This window comes from Gopherus evgoodei, chromosome 8 (genome assembly GCF_007399415.2).
Source record: "Gopherus evgoodei ecotype Sinaloan lineage chromosome 8, rGopEvg1_v1.p, whole genome shotgun sequence".
Taxonomy (NCBI): Eukaryota; Metazoa; Chordata; order Testudines; family Testudinidae; genus Gopherus; species Gopherus evgoodei.
The window spans coordinates 69819394-69838600 of NC_044329.1; the positions used below are offsets into that span (position 1 = coordinate 69819394).

Here is a 19207-nt window from a genome sequence, read left to right on the forward strand (position 1 = left end):
GAACCACTTAAATAGGGAGGAACTCGTTGAGAATTTGAAAGTAGAAGGAAGCTTGGGTGAAAGTGATCATGAAATCATACAGTTTGCAATTCTAAGGAAGGGTAGAAGGGAGTACAGCAAAATAGAGACAATGGATTTCAGGAAGGTGGATTTTGGTAAGCTCAGAGAGCTGATAGGTAAGGTCCCATGGGAATCAAGACTGAGGGGAAAAACAACTGAGGAGAGTTGGCAGTTTTTCAAAGGGACACTATTAAGGGCCCAAAAGCAAGCTATTCCGATGGGTAGGAAAGGTAGAAAATGTGGCAAAAGACCACCTTGGCTTAACCACGAGATCTTGCATGACCTACAAAATAAAAAGGAGTCACATAAAAAATGGAAACTAGGTCAGATTATAAGGATGAATATAGGCAAACAACACAGGAATGCAGGGGCAAGATTAGAAAGGCAAAGGCACAAAATGAGCTCAAACTAGCAATGGGAATAAAGGGAAACAAGAAGACTTTTTATCAATACATTAGAAGCAAGAGGAAAACCAAGGACAGGGTAGGCCCACTGCTCAGTGAGAAGGGAGAAACAGTAACAGGAAACTTGGAAATGGCAGAGATGCTTAATGACTTCTTTGTTTCGGTCTTCACTGAGAAGTCTGAAGGAATGTCTAACACAGTGAATGCTTATGGGAAGGGGGTAGGTTTAGAAGATAAAATAAAAAAAGAGCAAGTTAAAAATCACTTAGAAAAGTTAGATGCCTGCAGGTCACCAGGGCCTGATGAAATGCATCCTAGAATACTCAAGGAGTTAATAGAGGAGGTATCTGAGCCTCTAGCTATTATCTTTGGAAAGTCATGGGAGACGGGAGAGATTCCAGAAGACTGGAAAAGGGCAAATACAGTGCCCATCTATAAAAAGGGAAATAAAAACAACCCAGGAAACTACAGACCAGTTAGTTTAACTTCTGTGCCAGGGAAGATAATGCAGCAAGTAATTAAAGAAATCATCTGCAAACACTTGGAAGGTGGTAAGGTGATAGGGAATAGCCAGCATGGATTTGTAAAGAACAAATCGTGTCAAACCAATCTGATAGCTTTCTTTGATAGGATAACGAGCCTTGTGGATAAGGGAGAAGCAATGGATGTGGTATACCTAGACTTTAGTAAGGCATTTGATACGGTCTTGCATAATATCCTTATGGATAAACTAGGCAAATACAATTTAGATGAGGCTACTATAAGGTGGGTGCATAACTGGCTGGATAACCGTACTCAGAGAGTAGTTATTAATGGCTCCCAATCCTGCTGGAAAGGTATAACAAGTGGGGGTCCGCAGGGGTCTGTTCTGGGACCGGCTCTGTTCAATATCTTCATCAACGACTTAGATGTTGGCATAGAAAATACGCTTATTAAGTTTGCAGACGATACCAAACTGGGAGGGATTGCAACTGCTTTGGAGGACAGGGTCAAAATTCAAAATGATCTGGACAAACTGGAGAAATGGTCTGAGGTAAACCGGATGAAGTTCAATAAAGACAAATGCAAAGTGCTCCACTTAGGAAGGAACAATCAGTTTCACACATACAGAATGGGAAGAGACTGTCTAGGAAGGAGTATGGCAGAAAGTGATCTAGGGGTCATAGTGGACCACAAGCTAAATATGAGTCAACAGTGTGATACTGTTGCAAAAAAAACAAATGTGATTTTGGGATGCATTAACAGGTGTGTTGTGAACAAGACACGAGAAGTCATTCTTCTGCTCTACTCTGCGCTGGTTAGGCCTCAACGGGAGTATTGTGTCCAGTTCTGCGCACCGCATTTCAAGAAAAATGTGGAGAAATTGGAGAGGATCCAGAGAAGAGCAACAAGAATGATTAAAGGTCTTGAGAACATGACCTATGAAGGAAGGCTGAAAGAATTGGGTTTATTTAGTTTGGAAAAGAGAAGACTGAGGGGGACATGATAGCAGTTTTCAGGTATCTAAAAGGGTGTCATAAGGAGGAGGGAGAAAACTTTTTCACCTTAGCCTCTAATGATAGAACAAGAAGCAGTGGGCTTAAACTGCAGCAAGGGAGATTTAGGTTGGACATTAGGAAAAAGTTCCTAACTGTCAGGGTAGTTAAACACTGGAATAAATTGCCTAGGGAGGTTGTGGAATCTCCATCTCTGGAGATATTTAAGAGTAAGTTAGATAAATGTCTATCAGGGATGGTCTAAACAGTATTTGGTCCTGCCATGAGGGCAGGGGACTGGACTCAATGACCTCTCGAGGTCCCTTCTAGTCCTAGAGTCTATGAATCTATGAAATCCTACTTTCTGTATTTCTGTATCCCTGCAGCCATCAAGGAAACTTTTTGCTGTCTTGTGAAAATCTACACAAGTTTCGCCAAACTATAAGCCTCTGAAAATTATCATTTTGTATTGCTTGGTAGAGGCTTGTTAATGGTCCTGTGGAAAAAAATAAATCATGTGATCTCGTAAGTTAAAGACTACATTAAAACGCATACACACAAGGAAGCTGAATTAAGGTTGTATGGGCATTCTGTCATTCCAAACTTAAGTATTTGACTTTGTAACCTCACCATTATTTTAGGGGAGATTTTTGGTATGCAATTTTATTTTAAAATTCAGACTCTTTGTATACATGAAATGCAAAGCAAACTGATGTTATGTGAATTAATCATAGGCTGCATATACATTTATAAAGTTTGCGGATGATACTAAGCTGGGAGGGGTTGTAAGTGCTTTTGGAGGATAAATTTGCAGCAAGGATGGTTTTGGTTGGACTTTAGGGAAAAACTTCATCTGTCTGGGGAGCTAAACACTGGAACAAAATGCTTAGGGAGGTTGTAGAATCTCTGTCTTTGGAAATTTCTAAGAGCAAGTTAGACAAAAACCTGCCAGGGATGGTCTAGATAATACTTAGTCATGCCTTGAGTGTAGGGGACTGGACTAGAAGACCTCTCAACCCTTCCAGTTCTATGATTCTATGATTACATTATCTCCACAACCCTTTTATAACATAATATTTTCTTATTGTAAAAATATTTTGCATATATGTAGACCCTTTTGTCCACATATTTCAAAGCATTTTCGAAACATTAAGTAAACCTTACAACACCCACATAAAGCAAAACACTATTATCCCAATTTTACAGATAGAGAAATTTATGCACAGATAGTTGAAATGTCATTCAGCGAATCAGAACTCAAGACTATTAGATATTTACTCACATTTAAACAATCCTTCTTTCCCACTGTAAAATTCTTTTAGAACAGCATTACGTTATTATCCAAGGAGTGCATTGATATTTTCAGTAGTTAATAATGGCATATAGGACTGGTCAACATTTTTCTGTCACAATTTTTTTCAGTCAAAAGTTGGATTTTCAACCGAACGACATTTTTTAGGAAGTGTCTGCTTTCTGTAGAGACTTTCGCTTTTTTTGTTAAAGTACCATATGTACAAAAAAATCCATATATTTTGATTTGGATCTCCTGCTCTGGTGCCTCATGGGAGCTGTAGTTCAGTTTCCTCATCTTTCCATTCTCCTCTAAGGGCTGGGCTCCCCACTCAAAGTGCATCTCCCAGCTGCCACTCTAGCTGTCTCTCATACACACACCACCCTGTGGAGAGGCTGCAGCTCCAGCTGTCACACAAACCTTCTAGCGCACAGAGGCCACACTTCCAGCTGTCAGCCCCCCTCTTAGGCAGCAGACTTCCAGGAAACCCCATATACACACACCCCATACCCTGCAACTCTCACTTCTGCACTGCTGCTGGTGGAGGCACTAGCTTTAGAGCTGGCCACCAGCCTTCCTCTCTGGCTGCCCAGCACTGAAGACAGCACACTTGCCAGCATCAGGTCAGAAATAAGGGGAGAAATCCCATGACGCCCCCCCCCCCCCCCATATACAATAGCCTTGCAGCCATCCCATCCTGCCAGCCTTTTAGCTCTGGACCCTTATGGTTACAACACTGAAATTTCAGATATAAACATCTAACAATATGAAATTGACTAATTAAAAAAATTCCTGGCAGTGAAATTGACCAAAATGGACAGTGAATTTGGAAGAGTCCTAAACCATAATGACAAAGTGCTTCTATCACAGACACAACTTAAAATTGCAAAACTGAGCTTTTGCCAACCATCCCAGACCAAAATAAACCTATCATGGAGCTTATACCAGCAAACCTATGAGTATCAGGGATCACACCCCTGGCCTACCTCTGGAAACAGGAGAAGTTTGCCGTGTAGACACGGTTCTGGACACAGAAATGCTGGGGCAGTGCAGTTGGAAGCTCGGCCTTGATCTACACTAGTAACTCGTCTGTCTAGATAACACCACTTATGGGGTTGGATTTTCTTTTTGCAACATTTCTATACGGACAAAAACCCCAGTGCAGGTGCCGTGACAATGCCAAAGAAGCCCCCTGCCAAAAAGCTACTCTGGCCAGGGAGCGGAACCAGTCTGGCAGAAGCGCTCGCTTGCTGTGGGGCAAACCCCGGCTAATGTGGACATGGCCTCAGCCCAGCCCAGCCCAGCCCAGCCCAACGTTCTCCCCAGGGACATGTGAGCGGTTTCAGCGCGCTCAGCCATCCCGCCTCTCCGGGGCCAACCGGCGGAGAGTCTCGCCCACACCGCTCTCCACGGCAAGGTGGACGCAGGCCTCTCCCACGGGACCCCGCACTGCAGGGCTTGGGCTGCCCGGTGCAGACACTCACCCGCCCATCCCCCAACAAGGAGCCCCCAGCGCTGCGCAGCTCCCCGCCGCCTGCCTCGCTGCAGACGGGACCCACAGCCCTGCTGCTTTGGAGCTAGCGCGCTCCCGGGGCGAGGAGTTACTGGGTAACGTAACTCACCGGTACCTCCCCGCCATACACCTCGCAACCGACCCGAACTCCCCTTACAAAATGGCGACACCACCGGCAGCAAGAAAATCGAGTGCCGAGGTAGCGAGCAACCAGGCTAAGCCGGCACTGGAGTCCCACGCCGGCGGTGCGGTCGGCGACGGGAACCAGAGTGCACGCGCTGGAACAGCGCATCAGAGAGGGCAGGAGGACGGAAAGGAGAAGATGGGGAGGGAGCGGGAGAAGATTGAATGGGACGGGGGAGAGGCGAGAGACCCTCACAGGGCCTGAGGATAGAGGGTGGTAGCGAAGCGGGGCGTGTCTGGGTGGAGCAGGCAACAAAGCCAAGAGGGGTCAAGGCGCGTCGGGAGGTTTCTGCCCTGACGGCAGATGCAAGAATCAAATGTCAAGAGGCAGAGCGCTGACGCAACGGGACACGGCAACGCCCAACGCCGAGGTCACTGCGCTCCCCCCCCCCCCCCAAGCAAGGGCGATTAAACAGCCAGCGGCAGGAGGGGGAAGGAGAGTGGACGGGCAGGTGGCGGTTATGCAGCAGAGCTGGAGTTACAGCAGAGGAGGCAGGTCCCGCAGTCTCAGCCCTTCTAACTTTCTGAAGAAAACCAGCTTGTGCCTGAAATTTCTCCTTGGTCTCCATCTTTTCTTCAACATTTTGCTGATGCTGAATTATTGTTTCACAGGCTTTCAAGAGAAGGGTGGGTGGGTGGTTCCCCCTCCCCAAATAATTTAAATATGACTAAGATTTTACACGTCACATGCATGCACTCCTCAGTAAGAAATGCATGCCTTGGGAGAGGGGGAAAGAATGGAATGAAATAAAAATGGATGTCTGGATAACCAGGTAAAAATTATTGGGTTTCGGGAAAGTGGGCGGGCAAAGCCCACTGCTAAAGGATCCTCCCCCAGCCTAAGGGGAGGACCCACAGGACCACAGAACCCACTGATTATGGGGGACAACTAATAAAAGAAGAGGGACAGGAGTGCGGTCAAAGGGTCATAAGAAGGGAACTTGATGGGGACACCGAGCAGAGAACCCCGGACAGCGCCCACTGCTCCTCGAAGGCATCAAGGGAGCCAGCGAACGCCGCCCAAAGGAACTCTGCCCGGATTCGTGAACGGACCATGGAGCGGAAACAACCCCCACAGTCACCGGAGTCTCCATCGGCCAACCTCCTCTCCCTGATCGTGTAGATGGCCTTTTTAGCCAGGGCGAGCAGGAGGTTGACCAGGAGGTCCCGGGACTTTGTGGGGCCACTGATAGGGAGTGCGTAGAGAAGGAGGTGAGGGGAAAAGTGCAGCCAGAAACGTAATAGGATGTTAATGAGGAGTCGGTGTAGGGGCTGCAACCTGGCGCACTCTAAGTAAACGTGCGCCAGGGTCTCTCTCATGCCGCAGAAAGGGCAGGTGTCCGGGACCGGGGTAAACCGCGCCAAGTACACGCCCGTGCTTACGGCTCCATGAAGGAGCCGCCAACTGATATCCCCAGCGGGCCTCGGGACCAGGGTAGAGTATAGGCTGACCCACCGGGGCTCCTCACCCTCCAGGGGTCCCGCCACTTTGTATCGGGGCCGGCTGCAGTATGCTCCCAAGTGAGTTTCTCAGTGGATAAATATAATGGACATCTACCTATGTGACACATAGTATATACACAATGTGGTATTTTCTGTCAATGTTCAGCTTGGAAAAGAGATGACTAAGAGGAGATATGAGAGAGATCTATACAACTCTGAATGGCGTAGAAAAAGTGAATAAGGAAGTGTTATTTACCCCTTCACATAACACAAGAACCAGGAACAACCAATTAAATTAATAGGCATCAGGTTTAAAACAAACAGAAGTACTTCTTCTCACAACACAGTCAACCTATGAAGATCAAACTATAACAGGGTTAAAAAAACAATTAGATAATTTAACGGAGCATTGGTCCATAAGTGGCTATTTGCCACAGGGAGTCCCTAGTCTTTGATTGCCAGAAGCTGTGATGGATATCAGGGGATGGAGCACTAAATGATTGCCTGTTCTGTTCATTCCCTCTGAAACACCTGGCATTGGCCACTATTGGAAGACAGCATACTGGGCTAGATGGTCTGACCCAATATGGCTCTTCTTTTGAATTAATATAAAAACTCTGTACCATTTCTTGCAATCTAGTTGCAGCAATTCTGCACCCTTTTCTGTGGTGCCCTGAATGCAGTAGTCCAATCCATGCATGTTTAATTATATTAGACTTTCAGAATACAAATTCTCCCAGGAAGAGCTTTTCCTCTTTCATTAATTGGATCTAGCAGAGGCTTGTGGTCCCAAGGCCAGTATCGTCATTTGAAGGTGCAGTAGCCAAGTTTTGATTCCATGCTAGAACAGCCTGGTGCAGTGACATTCTGTCAAAGGGGTCAGGAACTGCCTAAGTCTATTATACAGTATTCCAGCTTTATATGTTAACAGAGCACTGCAAAATTGGAGATTAATAAATTATCTTAGAATCCATTCATAAAAATTCTCCCTCAAATTTGGGAGTTTTTTTTTTAATCCAATAAGATATAATATTAGAAGAAACAAATCAGCAATGTACGAGTTAAGAAAAAACGGGTTAAGATCTGCTACAACCGCATCCCTGTTTTCTACAGAAATTTGCATATACCGCTATATAGCTTTATTGCAACAGGTTAGGCTACTGTGCTATCATTGTTGCTGCATTCAATATATTGCAAAAGCTTTGTGCTTGGTCAGAGGCTGGCTGAAACTTCCTCCAGTTAAAATTATTTTCTGTGTTGGTCCCAGTCTGCACCAAAACTGAACTACAGAGGGCTGGTCTACACTACGGGGGAAAATCGATCTTAGATACGCAACTTCAGCTACGTGAATAATGTAGCTGAAGTCGAAGTATCTAAGATCGAATTACTCACCGTCCTCACGGCACGGGATCGATGTCCGCTGCTCCCCCTGTCGATTCTGCAACTCCGTTCGGGTTGGTGGAGTTACGGAATCGATATAAGCGCGTTTGGGGATTGATATATCGCGTCTAGATGAGACACGATATATCGATCCCCGAGCAATCAATTGCTACCCGCCGATACGGCGGGTAGTGAAGACGTACCCAGAGTCTAACAAGTTATAGCTGTGATTTGCATATCATTTGGTGGCTCTATAATCAGTGCCAGGTTTACAATAGCACAATGGAGCCAGGCCTATCCTGAGAAGGGACTCCATCCTACTCTACTTGTACTGTTCCATGAGACCGCGCCAGCCTGCTGGCTCCCCCATGCTCACCACTTGCTCCTCCAGCGGACCAAGGGTTCCTCTCCCCCCCGCCCCACCTGCCGGTTTCTCGCTGCCTCCTGGCCGGACCCCACTGCACCTCCGCCTCAAGGAAGTCTCTGCTTCCCACCACCTGTGGGGCCCCACCTGTCTCCCTGGAGCTGAATCACCTGGGACTGATGCAGAAGCCTGGCCAGTCTCGGCCAGTTCGGGGGAGAGGGGGGGACACAGTGTGCTGGTTTGTAAATAGTGCCCTCGCACTGGGCTGGGCAAAGCGGGGCCTTCCATGCCATGCCATGCCCCTGGACGGCCCCTCACTCTGGGGACGAACCCCCCCACCCTGCACCATGCTCCATTGCCCCCAGAGGGCCCCACAAATATGTTTGGTGCCAGGCCCACAAAAGGTTAATCCGGCCCTATCTATAATCAGTTTCACTGGACAGCAGTTCCTGGTACCTATTGCTGCTGACCTCAGAAATTCACCAAAGGAATTGGAAATGTTGGTGATCCAGCAACTCTTGTCAGCTGGGAGATCATGCTGAAATGACCAGTGACCTGCATATTCAGAAGGCTAGTCTGTTGATTGTTATATCTGGAGAGAAGAATCGGGGAATATGCAGCCTACAGTATATCCAGGATGAACTCATTAATACAAGAATTGTTGAATTTGTGTGTTATATAGCCATAACTCTGCCTTTAAGATTACCAAGACTTGGAATAGAAAATGTAACAACGTGGGATAACAGTGATGTGTATGTGTTATGTTTTTTAACTGATGCACAAGCCTTTAGCTCAGATGTCATATATTTGGTCACAACATACCCGTGTCTTTTGGTTTAAACGTATATTCAAAGATACCAAATACTATTGAATAATGAATGAAATAAAATGACTAAAAAATTAAATGTAGACTAGAAATCATATGTACTACAATAGATCACATTTATAGCTAAGAACCTTATGACTGTAGAAGTAGGACAATCCACTCAAACTGTGCATATGATGGTATGGAACACCACAAAAATATTCTGTAATTGAGTATCTTGGCAGAACTTCAGACTTGAAAATGTAATGAGCTCAGTATATTTTTTATTCAAACTATTTAGAGTCCAAAATTATGCTTCATGAACAAAATTCAAGTTTTTTGTTTCTTACAGGATTTACTTAAAATGTTTATTAGTTCACAGGATTTTCAAATATTTCACTTTTCAGAATTCTAGGATCTCTACAGTTGCCCTGTAATGCAGAGGAATGCACATTTCCAGAACACAGAGAGTTTAGGGCACTGAAATACACAGGTTGTCAAATTCATTAGGACTGAGAATCATGCTTGTAGATCCTAATGGGAGACAAACACAATGGGGATCTTTAAGTATCTATGTCAAAACAGTAATCAACACTGAAGGGAAAGGAAAGGCATGATAACAATTATAATGACTCCTAGTCTAGAGTAAAATATGTACCACTGCACCTAACATGAAAATCACCAAATATCATAATCTCATAGGCCTGAGTTTAATAACTCTCTTTTACAGAAAACTGAGCTTTGAACAAATCCAATATAACAGCAGCAGCATTCTCTAACGTGTTGTTGAATCTTTGGACGTTAATGATCATTTTAGGTTCAAACTCCGAAACTTGAATAATACTATCTACAGCAGCGGTCGCCAACCTTTTTATGCACAAATTCACTTTTTGAATTTAAGTGCAACCTAGGATCTACCCCGCCCCACTCTTGAGGCCCTGCCCCACTCACATCATCCCCCCCTCTCTGTTGCTTGCTCTCCCTCCCTCACTTTCACCAGCCTGGGGCAGGGGGCTAGGGTATGGGAGGGGGTGCAGGCTCTGGGCTAGGGCCGAGAGGTTCAGAATGTGGAAGGGGGCTCCGGGCTAAGCCTTGGGCTGGTGTTGCAGGAGGGGGTGGGGGTGCAAGCTCTGAGAGGGAGTTTGGGTGCAGAAGGGGGCTCAGGGCTGGGGCAGGGGGGTTGGGATGAGGGAGGGGGTACAAGGTGTAATCTTTCGGAAGAGGCTCAGGGCTGGGGTCAGCGGGCTGGGGTGTAAGAGGGGGTACTGCATGCGCTGGCTATGGCAGGGAGCTCAGCGCTAGCGTACAGGCTCCTGCGGGGTGGCACTTAGGTCAGGTGGCTCCTGGTTAGCAGCGCAGGAGGGCTAAGGGAGGCTCACTGCCTGTCCTGGCCCCACACCATTCCTGGAAGCGACTTCACGCCCTGTGGCCCTGGGTGGGAGGGAACGTGGCTCTGCATGCTGCCCTCTCTGCAGGCAGCACTCCTGCAGATCCCATTGGTCACAGTTTCCTGTTCCCAGCCAATGGGAGTGCTTGCAGGCAGGAGCAGTGCAGAGAGACCCCTTCCCCTTCACTCTCAGGGGCCTCGAGGCATGCTGGCCACTTCCGGGAGCGGCGCATTGCCATGGCAGGCAGGGAGCCTACTTGGCCCTGCTACGTCGTCACATTAGCAGCTGGAGATCGCAATCGACTTGTCAGAGGCTCCAGGATCGCAATCTACTGGTTGGTGACCACTGGTCTACAGGATAAAGAAATTACATGTTTTTGTTGTCACACAACATGATCTTGCTGTTCTGAGCTGCAAAATACATGAAGTTTCTTAGTCTAATATGTGTCTTTCTATGGAAAGAATAATTTAATCAGTGGGTATTTCTATTCTCATATTATGCAATGATTCATTTTTAGTTGCATGCCTTTCAATTTTTGACTCTGTATTGTACGCTGTTCCATGAGAACACTAATGCATTTGTAATATGAGTGTCCTTTGATTAGATTTGACATTTTTGATTATCATTTGTTAGTTATAAATGCAACATAATAGTACACATTGAGATTTCCCCATCAGAAATCCTGCCTACAATTATATATCCACTTAGCAGCTTTCTTTTCTTCAGTGTTTAATGAATTAGTAGATGAGAGATAAAAGCAGGTCACAGAAATATTTTAAATCTAAACATTTTAATAAGCTTTGCTAGAGATATCATTATTCAATCTAATTAGAGACTAAAAGAAACTGAGTATTGAGTGAGCAATCTAGGGGATTATTTTACTCATCTGAAAAGGAACTGCAAAATACCACTAGCTCTCATAGCATACTTAATTGTCTAGAAACCTGTTTTAAATTGTTCAATATTAGAATGTTAGATTTGATTATGAAGTCATAATTGTTAATCTTTCCTGAAGTGAAAACTTTTTTACTGCCTGAAGAGGTTAATACAACCAATAATAGAAGGAAGATGAGAAATCATAAACACATATGCCTAACTGTTTACTCTGTGTCTATACCAGAATTTCTTAACTATATAATTTTTAACTAGAATTTGTAGCGTAACATGAAGCATAGCAGTATTCACACAGAACTGGGGACAGATCACATTTACACTTAGGATGAACATGAAAGTATTCGGAGGGAGGGAAAAAAACACTTTTTTTGCCCTATTACTATTTTATTATTTGTTTTCACTAGTGACCACAATATGCTAAGCACTGTACAAACACAGGAGAAGGCATGGTCTCTTCCCAGAAAGCACACAGTCTGATATAGACAATGGGTAGGAGAAAGGAGAAAATATACAGGTAAAGGAATTCATGTGGTGACTGATCACGTTTTGATAGCATATATACTAAGAAAAAATGTATTATCTCCAATTACCTTTCATTACCTGTCATTGTTAGGCAGCTTGGGTGCCATCCACAAAGCAACTTAGGCATCCAAACTCCAGAGTTCAGTGCCTAAGTCACCATACACAGCACCACTGCAATCCACAAAACTCCACTTGGCTTCCACCTACCCCTGTAGGTGCCTACACTCACTCAGCACCTTACCTTCAACTGTAGAAGTTCCCTTAGCCCATAAGTTTTATATCCTGGGGCATGCTCACTGCAGCCTCCCTCTAGACATCTGGGTGCTTATCTTTCACCTAAGCCCCAGGTGATTCATAAACTGGAGGAAGATGGGTGGATGAATGCCTAAGTCACAAATTGTGATCAGGTGCAAAGGAAGAAAGATGAGATGGAGTCTGATCCAGAGCGTGAGAACCATCCTGTCCAAGATCCCACCGAGGTGACCACTTCAGTGGAATTGGCCTGATTGCAGTACCTGAGAGCCAAGGAAGAATGCTACCACTAGAGATCGATGGTGAATTGCAGATCAGGAAGACCAAAGCAGCCCAGGACACAGTCAAGGCTAACAAAGAAGCTGAGGAGAAAGCCCACCAAAAACACAATGCAGCAAAGGCCAATTCAGAAGCTGAGGAGCAGGCACACAGAAGGCTGGCAGAAGCTCAAGCAATGCAGCTCAAAATAGTGGAGCAGCAAAGGGGGCTTCCCCATCCAGTGAGTACATCTCCTACAACAAAATGGAGAGGGATAAAGTCTGACCAATTTATAAAGATTATATAGAAGAGTACCTGTCTACCTTTGAGAGGCCATGTGGGATGCACAAAATTCCATAGGATAAACAGATGCCTGTCCTCTTAACCAGATTAGCTGGGAAAATGAGACAAGTTTTTAATGATATGGAGGAGGGTGATGATAAGGTGCATGAGAAATTTTTAAAAAATGTATTGAGAAAGATTTAAGATTATCCCTGAGATCTATCAATTGATGTATAGAAATCTCAAAATGTTTGACAATATCACTCATGTTGAATATGTACATAAAATAGGTAATAGGGAGGGGGCTGAAGGTGATTACAGAAAACTATTTGATCTGTTGGCTCAGGAAAAAATTGTTATGAATAGTTACAGGTGAAGTAAAGGCAGAATACTACTCACGGTTTTAGAAGCTGCAAATTTGCTGATGAATATATAGACTCAAGGGCCTTCGGGGAGCACAAAAATCCCAGGTGAAGGAAAATTCCCATGTCACCTAAATTAAGTAGGAAGAGGGGATTGGAAATAAATGTAATCCCAACTGTGATTTAAAAAAATAAAGCTGAGGGAGCTCTGGGTTTAAAAACTCATATCAAAAGGAAAAGATTAATCTGCTATAATTGTGGGGCTCCTAGCCATATAAAACCAAATTGTGAAAGGCTCAAAGTAACCTTATGATCCACACTCCCATCTTCGCCAGTGAATGCCACTACCATTGCTTCAGAGGCAGCGGTGGAGCAAAAGAATATCCTAGTGAACTATATTAGGACTAAGTCTTGGGAGGGCAGTGAAGAATTAATTGAAAATTCTAGGGTAAATGGCATAGATTGTAAAGGCTGGAGGGACACTGCATCCCAAGTCACTTTGGTCAGGAGAAATTTGGTAAGGAGGGAAGACAGACTTCCTCGCAAAGGTTAAATATATTAGTTTTGGCTGAATTCTCTGTAACTATACCTTTGGCCAATGTCTATCTAGAATGCAAGAATTTTAAAGGAGCTGCTGTGAATATCAGAAATCTGCTTCCCATTGATGTTTTAATTGGGAATGATATATTAGCCATGTCTGAGCAGGTTAATACCATAATCCGCAGCTAGAAAGAGTATGGATCAGCCTCACTTGGCTTGTCTGTGGACAGCAGGGAGGGCTGTGAAGGTAGCAGAAGAAAATTCCATCAGTCAGTCCTTTGTCAGATGAAAGTAAGTTTGTTCCCAGAGGAGGGATTTGGGATTCCATCATTTTGCCAGAATCTGCTTTTAAGTAACGCCCAAAAGGAATTTATTGAGGCAAACCAGGCTGATCCTTCTCTGGACAAGGAGAGGGATGCAGCTCAGAACGCCCCAGCTGGAGAAGAAAAGGGTAGATTTTTTTTCTAAAAGGAGGTTTGTGGAACAGGGAGGATCCTATAGCAAAAAAAGAGGCACCCTGGTGAGATCTACAAACAGAGGCTTGTGCCTGTTAAGTACAGGACAGAGGTGCTGCAGGTATCTCATGACTGTCCCTTTGCTGGACTGTTAGGTGTGGCAAAAACATGTGACAGGCTCATACAGAATTTCTGTTGGCCTCACATGTCTGAGGTGGTGAAAGATTACTGTGTTTTATATCAAAAGTGTAAGAGATTAAAGGGACCCTCCAAGGCACCTTTGTGGCCTTTGCCCATCATTAAGGGGGTACTTCTGTAGATATTGTGGGACTCCGACCCAGACCTTCCAGAAATGGAAAGATATATATACTCGGTGTGGTGGATTCTGCCACCAGCTACCCTGAAGTTACAGCTCTCTCTAACATAGAAGCTGAAACCATGGCTACTGCCCTAATTACCATTTTTTAGCAGGATAGGTTTTCCCAGGGAAGTCCTGTCAGAGCAACTTTAATGTCCGTATTTTCCAAAAAGTTATGGGAGTTGTCTGAAATGTGCCATATAAAAGCCACCCCTTATCATCCAGAGACTGAGACCAAGGGTCTGATAGAAAAATTCACTAGAACACTGAAATCTATGTTGAGAATGTATGTTACTTGTCAAGACAATGATTTGGATCTATATGTGAGTCTATGGGGTTTGCCCCCATTGACCTCCTTTACAGGAGCCAGGTAAGGGAATCCCTAGATTTAATTTGAGACTCATGGGAGGGTAGTACAAAAGAACCAGCCTGTCAGGGAACGTCACTCATTTTAAAGCGAGTGTAAAGGCAATGATGGACGTAATGCACCAGAACCTTTAAAAGAGTCCAAAATCTCAGAAAACATGATATGACAGGCATGCTGGAGAAAGATCTTTTGATACAAGTGACTTGATGTTGATTCCAGTAAGGAAAAACAAGATGGAAGACAATTGGGAGGAACTTTTTGAGGCGATAGAAAGAGTGAATGAGGTTACTTACAATGTACTAAATCCCCATGGGAGGGGAGCAGTGCAGACAGTACATGTCCATCAGTTAAAAACTTAGCACAAAAGAGATGATGGTGAGTAAGATTTGTTGTGCTGACTAGGAAACATTTTCTGTCCCTTTGATTGATTTAGTCACAGAGAGAAAGAAACATATTTCCCTAGAGAGTACTGAGATTTGGGAGGGTTTGAACTCAGCCCCAAAGCAGATTTTGGCCCTCTTGAAATACCAAAGCAGGTACTGTCCAACCTCTCCTGCCAACATAGGGACCACCACTCGTTGGGGGTGGTTTAATTATGCTGGTGGGAGAGCTGTCTCCTGTTGGCATAGAATAGCTACACAGGAGACCTTACAGAAGTGCAGCTGCAGCAGTACAGCGGTGTCATTGTAAGGTCTGTAATGTAGGCATAGTCTATGACTCTTAGGAAAATCAATTGTGTCAGGACGTTAAGATATATGAGAGAAAAATGGATAGTTAGTTCTGGTGAATTTAATTCTCCACCTCCCCATTTCTTGATGCTGCAAAACCAAATCTACCAGGAATTACTTTTATCTCAGGCTCCTAAACAGAATTGTTAACAGCAAATTTTGAGTCTTTAGAATGCACCAGATTATCCAAAATGTGCCTGGGGAACGATGCTCTTAGACCTCCTGCAAGGGTGTTAGCCTAGTATTCTACCTCTTGAAAATGAATTAATTCAAACACTGGCTGGTTGTGAAGTTGGTTTAAAGACTTAATGAATGGACAGTCTTCTGAATTAAATCTGATCTTTTTACCTGAAAATGGGAATGGAGGGGGACATTGGTAAGGTTTCCTGGTTGTCTCAAAAGCTGTTTCCCATATTTCACATATCCCAATTCCCATCCCTTTGTTTTCTTTACTTGATTAAAAAAAAATCAAGAAATATAATGTGGGATGTAAAGTTGTTCTTGTGTAATCTGTGGAATGAATGTGATAGCCTATTCTGTCTATTATGGTATAATGGTTGCTAAAGAAATTATTCTTTATTGTTCAATAAGTCAACACGGAATTTAACAAATACATCATCTGCTTCATTTTCATACTATTTGCCATTTCAGAGAAGTTACTAAAACAAACGGTATGTCTACAAAAATGAAAGAGCACATAAAAAAAACAGAATAAATTCAATTGTAAGACAATATGTGTTAGCTGGAATAGATTTGTCTTAAATAACAATTAAAGGAAAGACGCTGATGAGCTCTCATTATAATTGCAAATATAAAGAAATGGTTACCTCTACATTAAAAAAGATAACAATTACAAGTAAATAAAATGAAGACTGAAATGCATTCAGACACAAATTTAGGATTATCCGCATTGTCAATTTGAGGGCGTCAGAAAAAAAAAAAGGAGTAGCAGGGCCCACTTCTTGTTAGAGATCTTGTACAAGATTCACTCAATATGTGACTTCGATGTAGTGAGTCTGGCATGGCGAACCACAAATGTGCATGCCAACATGTGACTCAGGAACTGGAGACATGCTTTGGCTGTTGTCACAGAAAACCTTGTGACTGTGTCGATGAGAACTTTCAGGGACTTGAATCTGTCTAGTGAGAGGGAGGCCCTGACTGATGTCACATCCAGGACTGCCCCGATAAGCTCTATGCACTGTACCAGGACTAAGGTGGACTTGGTGTCATTTACCAACAGGCCCAGGGTGGCGCATGTGGACAGGAAGGGCGCCACGTGATCCCACACCTGCGACCGGGAGCTGCCCTTGACCAGCCAGTCGTCCAGATAGGCGAAGATCTGGACCTCATGAAGTCTGAGGTAGGCTGCCACCACAGACATGCACTTTGTGAATACCCTGGCAGCTGTGGACAGGCCAAACAGGAGAACCGTAAATTGGCAGTGCTCTTGCCCAACCATGAAATGAAGGAAGCGCCTGTACTCCTCGAATATATTAATGTGGAAGTAGACATCCTGCAGATCGAGGGCAATGTACTGTGACAGATTTTCTTTACCAATCTGTCTGGGCCACAGTTGATCTGGCTGGGCCACAGGATTTTTTTGGGGGAGGAGATGATGAGGCACACCAAGTGTCTAAATTTTAAAGTGTTATTGATAAAATAATAAAATAACAGCAGAGAGTGCTGTAAACTCTCCCACATCACTCAGAGGAAAAAATAAAGCATTAGTGCCCCAAGCCCTAACCCACTCTCATACTCACATATGTCCGACTCAAAGCTGTCCAGGCCTGGGTGTAATGTGAGACAAAGAAGGGTGGGAAGGGTGGACGGGAGTGCTATACTGGGCCCAAGTCGTCCAAGAATCTGCTGCATTCTCTGAATTGCTCCAGCTCTCAGGAAGATTGTAAGTCTTGGCTCCTCGCCGGGGATAGGGGAAGAGTGCTCTGTTCGGGGACCTCTGGTCCTGGTGCCATCTGTACCAGTCCAAACTGGCCATCCATGGTTTCTTCAGCTTTTCCAAAACACACTGGCTAGACTCTGTTGTCCTCTGTTTTCCTTTATGCTGGCCTTCACTTGCCTCACTTGTTATGGGCTGGTTCGGCAGGTCTGTGTCTGTTCAGCTGAATCTTCCTTTTTCATGGTTGGTTTGTGGATTCTGGGCTCCCCTCTTTCTTGGCCAGCAGCCGAGAGTCAGATGTGTGCTGTGGCCTTGAGCTGGCTGGAGTTAGTGTCTTATCTTCGGACTGAGCTTTGCTTTTTTCTTTCTTCCCTCACTCTCTCGGCCTCTTGTACCTGTAAAGAAAACTTCCACTCCCCATTTGCACACTTTTGACCCTCCCCAAAATGCTTTGTGATGCTTACAACAGCGTTAGCAATATACAGTGCTGATCTGCCTTCCCAGGGGACTTCCTAAGGGGAGGGGGCCATTGGGTTGTAACAGTACCAGTCCATGGGATCCAGGGAGGGGATGATGGGGGCCAGAGAGACCATGTGAACTTGAGCTTTACCATGTACTGGTTCAGGCCTCACAGGTCAAAGATGGGCCTGAGCCCCCCTTTGGCCTTCGAGAGAAGGAAATAGCAGGAGTGGTACCCCTTCTGTTTGAACTGCGCTGGCACCACTTCCACTGCTCCTAAGCAAAGGAGCAGCCTCACCTCCTGCTCGAGCAGGGTCTCCTGAGAAGGGTCCCCCAGGAGGGATGAGGACGGAGGGTGGTTGGGCAGGGTAGAGGTAAACTGGAGGGTGTGGCCACGGGAGACAGTGTTGAGGACCCAACGGTCCGAAGTCAGCCACAAACACTCCAGGAGAAAAGCACACAACCGGCTGGAGAAGGGAAGCTTTATTGCTGGTGGATCCCTGGCATGAATTGGTAGGTCCCGCCCGGGCATCCCATCAAATCTGCCATTTCCCTGCCTGTTTGCCCTTGGAGTATCCAGGCTAGGGGGCAGACCGGGACCGCCTCTGCGGGCGTTTTTTTTTAATCCCATGACTTTTTGTAAGGGGGATCGTATTTAGAATGGGTGGCCTGCGTGGGAGCCTGCTGCGGCTTAAACTTAGGTCTAGCCGGAGCTGGAACATAGAGGCCCAGTGTCTTAAGCATAGTGCAGGAATCTTTCAGACCATACAGCTTCACATCCATCTGTTCTGCAAACAGGGCCTTGCCATCAAACGGGAGGCCCTGCAAGGAGTTCTGCACCTCACTGGACAGCCCAGACAGCAGGAGCCACGATACCCTCCTCATGGACACCATGGAGACCATGGACCATGCAGCTGTATCAGCTGCATCTGATGTTGCCTGCTGTGTTGCCCTGGCAACCGCTGTACGCTCCTCCACCAGAGCCTTGAACTCTGACAGAACCTTCCTGTCATGCTCCTAGAGGGACTCCTCACATTTGGGAAGAGAGCCCCATAAACTGAACTCATACCAACCCAGGAGAGCCTGATGGCTAGCCACCCATAACTGGAAACTCGAGGACGAATAAATTTTCCTCCCAAATAAATCCAGCCTCCTTGAGTCTTTATTTTTCAGAGTAGTTGGCCTGGCCGTTCCCTGTGGTTGACCAACTCGACCACCAGGGAGTTGGGGGCAGGGTGGGAGTACAGATATTCATGCCCCTTGGTGGGCACAAAGTACTTGCATTCCACCCTCTTAGAGATGGGGGGTAAGGAAGCCAGGGTTTGCCACAAGATATTTGAAATTTTTGCCACCCCTTCGTGGAGTGGAAGGGCCACCCGGCCCAGTACTGAGGTGGATAGGATGTTGAAGAGGGAGTCTGATGGCTCCTCCACCTCCTCGGCCTGAAGGTTGAGGCTTGATGCCACCCTTTTCAACAGTTCGTGATGGGCTTTAGAGTCCTCCTGCAGAACAGAGGGGAGAAGG

The 19207-nt window shown here is 45.3% G+C and overlaps 1 protein-coding gene across 3 annotated transcripts in view; it reads right to left on the reverse strand.

Annotated features, from left to right (window-relative positions):
- DDX59 (DEAD-box helicase 59) overlaps positions 1-19207 on the reverse strand; it is a 74666-nt gene that overhangs the window by 20901 nt on the left and 34558 nt on the right. Inside the window, exon 1 of one of the 3 annotated variants that reach the window (XM_030572647.1) lies at positions 4853-4935. The exons of 1 other annotated variant lie outside the window; for it this stretch is intronic. The gene's annotated coding sequence lies outside the window, so the exon portion shown is untranslated. One more of the 3 variants, XM_030572649.1, reaches the window with a different exon arrangement.